The following is a 6,379-nucleotide window of genomic DNA, read 5'->3' on the forward strand; positions in this document are numbered from 1 at the left end:
AGAGATTGTGGTTTCAAGTCCTGTCAAGATTGATTACAGCAGAGTGGTGCAGCGGAAGCATGCTGGCCCCATAACCCAGAGGTCGATGGACCGAAACCATCTTCTGCTAAGACCTTTTACCTTCTAGACACTCTTGAATCCCTAAAAATGGGCAACAACCATAGGTTGGTCATGAAAAGCTGAGGCCACTTTCACCTCTCATAATAGTCATTCATCGAGAAGACTCTTTAAGTGTATTGGAAAGGACTCCTGATTAAGATTGAGATTTAAAAGGGCAAGTTAGTAAATGCATTAAAGCCCCAGTGGCCTAATGGATAAGGCACTGGCCTCCTAAGCCAGAGATTGTGGTTTAGAGTCCCATCTGGGGTGATTACAGCAGAGTGGCGCAGAGATTGTGGTTTAGAGTCCCATCTGGGGTGATTACAGCAGAGTGGCGCAGTGGGACCGTGCTGTGCCCATAACCCAGAGGTCAATGGATCGTATCCATCCTCTGCTAAGTCTTTATAAATCTCAATCTTATTCAGGAGGATTTTACAATACAAACAAAAAGTTAACTCCTAGAAACTCCAGAGGCACTGGATTCCTAAGCCAGGGATTGTGGGTTAGAGTCCCATCTGGGGTGATTAAGGCAGAGTGGTGCAGCGGAAGCGTTCTGGCCCCATAACCCAGAGGTCGATGGATTGAAACCATCCTCTGCAAAGACCTTTTTCCTTCTAGACACTCTTGAATCCCTAAAAATGGGCAACAACCACAGGTTGGTCATGAAAAGCTGAGGCCACTTTCACCTCTCATAATAGTCATTCATCGAGAAGACTCTTTCTGTGTGTTGGAAAGGACTCCTGATTAAGATTGAGATTTAAAAGGGCAAGTTAGTAACTGCATTAAAGCCCAAGTGGCCTAATGGATAAGGCACTGGCCTCCTAAGCCAGGGATTGTAGGTTCGAGTCCCATCTGGGGTGATTATAGCAGAGTGGTGCAGTGGGACAGTGCTGTGCCCATAACCCAGAAGTCAATGGATCGTAACCATCCTCTACTAAGTTGTTTTAAATCTCAATATTATTCAGGAGGCTTTTACTATACACACAAATAATTACCTCATAGACACTCCAGAAGCACTGGCCTCCTCAGACAGAGATTGTGGTTTCAAGTCCCGTCAAGATAGATTACAGCAGCTTTCACAGCGGAAGCGTGCTGGGCCCATAACCTAGAGGTCGATGGATCGAAACCGTCCTCTGCTAAGTCTTTTTAAATCTCAATCTTATTCAGGAGGCTTTTACAATACACACAAAGAATTAACTCCTAGAAACTCCAGAGGCACTGGACTCCTAAGACAGGGATTGTGGGTTCGAGTCCCATCTGAGGTGATTACAGCAGAGTGGCGCAGCGGAAGCGTGCTGGGCCCATAACCCAGAGGTCGATGGATCAAAACCATCCTCTGCTAAGTCTTTTTAAATCTCAATCTTATTCAGGAGGCTTTTACTATACACACAAATAATTACCTCATAGACACTCCAGAGGCACTGCCTCCTCAGACAGAGATTGTGGTTTCAAGTCCTGCCAAGAGTGATTACAGCAGAGTGGCGCAGCGGAAGTGTGCTGGGTCCACAACCCATAGGTTGATGGATCGAAACAATCCTCTGCTAAGTCTTTTTAAATCTCAATCTTATTCAGGAGGCTTTTACAATACACACAGAAAGTTAACTCCTAGAAACCCCAGAGGCACTGGACTCCTAAGCCAGGGATTGTGGGTTCGAGTCCCATCTGGGGTGATTACAGCAGAGTGGCGCAGTGGGACCGTGCTGTGCCCATAACCCAGAGGTCAATGGATCGTAACCATCCTCTGCAAAGACATTTTACCTTCTAGACACTCTTGAATCCCTAAAAATGGGCAACAACCACAGGTTGGTCATGAAAAGCTGAGGCCACTTTCACCTCTCATAATAGTCATTCATCTACAAGACTCTTTCTGTGTATTGTAAAGGACTCCTGATTAAGATTGAGATTTAAAAGGGCAAGTTAGTAACTGCATTAAAGCCCCAGTGGCCTAATGGATAAGGCACTGGCCTCCTAAGCCAGGGATTGTGGTTTCGAGTCCCATATGGGGTGATTACAGCAGAGTGGTGCAGTGGGACCGTGCTGTGCCCATAAACCAAAAGGTCAATAGATCGTAACCATCCTCTACTAAGTTTTTTTAAATCTCAATATTATTCAGGAGGCTTTTACTATACACACTAATAATTACCTCATAGACACTCCAGAAGCACCGGCCTCCGCAGACAGAGATTGTGGTTTCGGATCGTATCAAGATGGATTACAGCAGAGTGGCGCAGCGGAAGCGTGCTGGGCCCATAACCCAGAGGTCGATGGCTCGAAACCATCCTCTGCTAAGTCTTTTTAAATCTTAATCTTATTCAGGTGGATTTTACAATACAAACAAAAAGTTAACTCCTAGAATCTCCAGAGGCACTGGACTCCTAAGCCAGGGATTGTGGGTTCGAGTCCCATCTGGGGTGATTACAGCAGAGTGGCGCAGCGGAAGCGTGCTGGGCCCATAACCCAGAGGTCGATGGATTGATACCATCCTCTGCTAAGTCTTTTTAAATCTCAATCTTATTCAGGAGGCTTTTACAATACACAAATAGTTAACTCCTAGAAACTCCAGAAGGCACTGGCCTCCTCAGACAGAGATTGTGGTTTCAAGTCCTGTCAAGATTGATTACAAGCAGAGTCGCGCAGCGGAAGCGTGCTGGGCCCATAACCCAGAGGTCGATGGATCGAAACCATCTTCTGCTAAGACCTTTTACCTTCTAGACACTCTTGAATCCCTAAAAATCGGCAACAACCATAGGTTGGTCATGAAAAGCTGAGGCCACTTTCACCTCTCATAATAGTCATTCATCTAGAAGACTCTTTGTGTGTATTGTAAAGGACTCCTGATTAAGATTGAGATTTAAAAGGGCAAGTTAGCAAACGGTTAAAGCCCCAGTGGCCTAATGGATAAGGCACTGGCCTCCTAAGCCAGGGATTGTGGTTTCGACTCCCACCTAGGGTGATTGCAGCGGAAGTGTGGTGGGCCCATAACCCAGAGATCAATGGACCGAAGCCATCCTCTGCTAAGACTTTTTAAATCTCAATCTTATTCAGGAGGCTTTTACAATACACACAAAAAGTTAACTCCTAGAAACTCCAGAGGCACTGAATACCCAAGCCAGGGATTGTGGGTTCGAGTCCCATCTGGGGTGATTACAGCAGAGTGGCGCAGCGGAAGCGTGCTGGGCCCATAACCCATAGGTCGATGGATCGAAACCATCCTATGCTAATACTTTTTAAATTTCAATCTTATTCAGGAGGATTTTACAATACAAACAAAAAGTTAACTCCTAGAAACTCCAGAGGCACTGGACTCCTAAGCCAGGGATTGTGGGTTCGAGTCCCATCTGGGGTGATTACAGCAGAATGGCGCAGCGGAAGCGTGCTGGGCCCATAACCCAGAGGTGGATGGATCGAAACCATCCTCTGCTAAGTCTTTTTAAATCTCAATCTTATTCAGGAGGCTTTTACTATACACACAAATAATTAACTCATAGACACTCCAGAGGCACTGCCTCCTCAGACAGAGATTGTGGTTTCAAGTCCTGCCAAGATTGATTACAGCAGAGTGGCGCAGCGGAAGCGTGCTGGGCCCATAACCCATAGGTCGATGGATCGAAACCATCCTCTGCTAAGTCTTTTAAAATCTCAATCTTATTCAGGAGGCTTTTACAATACAAACAAAAAGTTAACTCCTAGATACTCCAGAGGCACTGGACTCCTAAGCCAGGGATTGTGGGTTCGAGTCCCATCTGGGGTGATTACAGCAGAATGGCGCAGCGGAAGCGTGCTGGGCCCATAACCCAGAGGTGGATGGATCGAAACCATCCTCTGCTAAGTCTTTTTAAATCTCAATCTTATTCAGGAGGCTTTTACTATACACACAAATAATTAACTCATAGACACTCCAGAGGCACTGCCTCCTCAGACAGAGATTGTGGTTTCAAGTCCTGCCAAGATTGATTACAGCAGAGTGGCGCAGCGGAAGCGTGCTGGGCCCATAACCCATAGGTCGATGGATCGAAACCATCCTCTGCTAAGTATTTTTAAATCTCAATCTTATTCAGGAGGATTTTACAATACAAACAAAAAGTTAACTCCTAGATACTCCAGAGGCACTGGACTCCTAAGCCAGGGATTGTGGGTTCGAGTCCCATCTGGGGTGATTACAGCAGAATGGCGCAGCGGAAGCGTTCTGGGCTCTTGACCCAGAGCTTGATGGATCGAAACCATCCTCTGCTAAGTCTTTTTAAATCTCAATCTTATTCAGGAGGCTTTTACAATACACAAAGAGCTAACTCCTATAAACTCCTTAGGCACTGGCCTCCTCAGACAGAGATTGTGGTTTCAAGTCCTGTCAAGATTGATTACAGCAGAGTCGTGCAGCGGAAGCGTGCTGGGCCCATAACCCAGAGGTGGATGGATCGAAACCATCCTCTGCTAAGTCTTTTAAAATCTCAATCTTATTCAGGAGGCTTTTGCTATACACACAAAGAATTAACTCATAGACACTCCAGAGGAACTAGACTCCTCGGACAGAGATAGTGGTTTCGGATCATATCAAGATTGATTACAGCAGAGTGGCGCAGCGGAAGCGTGCTGGGCCCATAACCCAGAGGTCGATGGATCGAAACCATCCTCTGCTATTTTTTTTTAAATCTCAATCTTATTCAGGAGGCTTTTGCTATACACACAAATAAATTACCTCATAGACACTCCAGAAGCACTGGCCTCCTCAGACAGAGATTGTGGTTTCAAGTCCTGTCAAGATCGATTACAGCAGAGTGGCGCAGCGGAAGCACCCTGGGCCCATAACCCAGAGGTCGATGGATCGAAACCATCCTCTGCTAAGTCTTTTTAAATCTCAATCTTATTCAGGAGGGTTTTACTATACACACATAATTAACTCATAGACACTCCAGAGGCACTGCCTCCTCAGACAGAGATTGTGGTTTCAAGTCCTGCCAAGATTGATTACAGCAGAGTGGCGCAGTGGAAAGCGTGTTTGGTCCATAACCCATAGGTTGATGGATCGAAACCATCCTCTGCTAAGTCTTTTTAAATCTCAATCTTATTCAGGAGGCTTTTACAATACACACAAAAAGTTAACTCCTAGAAACTCCAGAGGCACTGGACTCCTAAGCCAGGGATTGTGGGTTCGAGTCCCATCTGGGGTGATTACAGCAGAGTGGCGCAGCGGAAGCGTGCTGGGCCCATAACCCAGAGGTCAATGGATCGAAGCCATCCTCTTCTAAGTCTTTTTAAATCTCAATCTTATTCAGGAGGCTTTTACAATACACACAAAAAGTTAACTCCTAGAAACTCCAGAGGCACTGAATTCCTAAGCCAGGGATTGTGGGTTCGAGTCCCATATGGGGTGATTACAGCAGAGTGGCGCAGCGGAAGCGTGCTGGGCCCATAACCCAGAGGTCGATGGATCGAAACCATCCTCTGCTAAGACCTTTTACCTTCTAGACACTCTTGAATCCCTAAAAATGGGCAACAACCACAGGTTGGTCATGAAAAGCTGAGGCCACTTTCACCTCTCATAATAGTCATTCATCTACAAGACTCTTTCTGTGTATTGTAAAGGACTCCTGATTAAGATTGAGATTTAAAAGGGCAAGATAGTAACTGCATTAAAGCCCCAGTGGCCTAATGGATAAGGCACTGGCCTCCTAAGCAAGGGAATGTGGGTTCCAGTCCCATCTGGGGTGATTACAGCAGAGTGGCGCAGCGGAAGCGTGCTGGGCCCATAACCCAGAGGCTGATGGATCGAAACCATCCTCTGATAAGTCTATTTAAATCTCAATCTTATTCAGGAGGCTTTTACAATACATACAAGAGTTAACTCCTAGAAACTCCAGAGGCACTGGACTCCTAAGCCAGGGATTGTGGGTTCGAGTCCCATCTGGGGTGATTACAGCAGAGTGGCGCAGTGGGACCGTGCTGTGCCCATAACCCAGAGGTCAATGGATTGTAACCATCCTCTGATAAGTCTATTTAAATCTCAATCTTATTCTGGAGGATTTTACAATACAAACAAAAAGTTAACTCCTAGAAACTCCCGAGGCACTGGACTCCTAAGCCAGGGCATGTGGGTTCGAGTCCCATCTGGGGTGATTACAGCAGATTGGCGCAGTGTAAGCGTGCTGGGCCCATAACCCAGAGGTCGATGGATCGAAACCATCCTTTGCTAAGTCTTTTTAAATCTCAATCTTATTCAGGAGGCTTTTACAATACAAAAAGAGTTAACTCCTAGAAACTCCAGAGGCACTGGCCTCCTCTG

The 6,379-nt window shown here is 46.1% G+C and overlaps 1 non-coding gene across 1 annotated transcript; it reads left to right on the forward strand.

The window, feature by feature from the left end:
• The first annotated feature begins 296 nt into the window (after nucleotides 1-296).
• Nucleotides 297-369, forward strand: trnar-ccu (transfer RNA arginine (anticodon CCU)). Its single transcript has one exon. It is a non-coding gene; the product is annotated as a tRNA-Arg (tRNA).
• The last annotated feature ends 6,010 nt before the right edge of the window (nucleotides 370-6,379 follow it).

Source organism: Carassius carassius, chromosome 11 (assembly GCF_963082965.1).
Source record: "Carassius carassius chromosome 11, fCarCar2.1, whole genome shotgun sequence".
Classification (NCBI taxonomy): domain Eukaryota; kingdom Metazoa; phylum Chordata; class Actinopteri; order Cypriniformes; family Cyprinidae; genus Carassius; species Carassius carassius.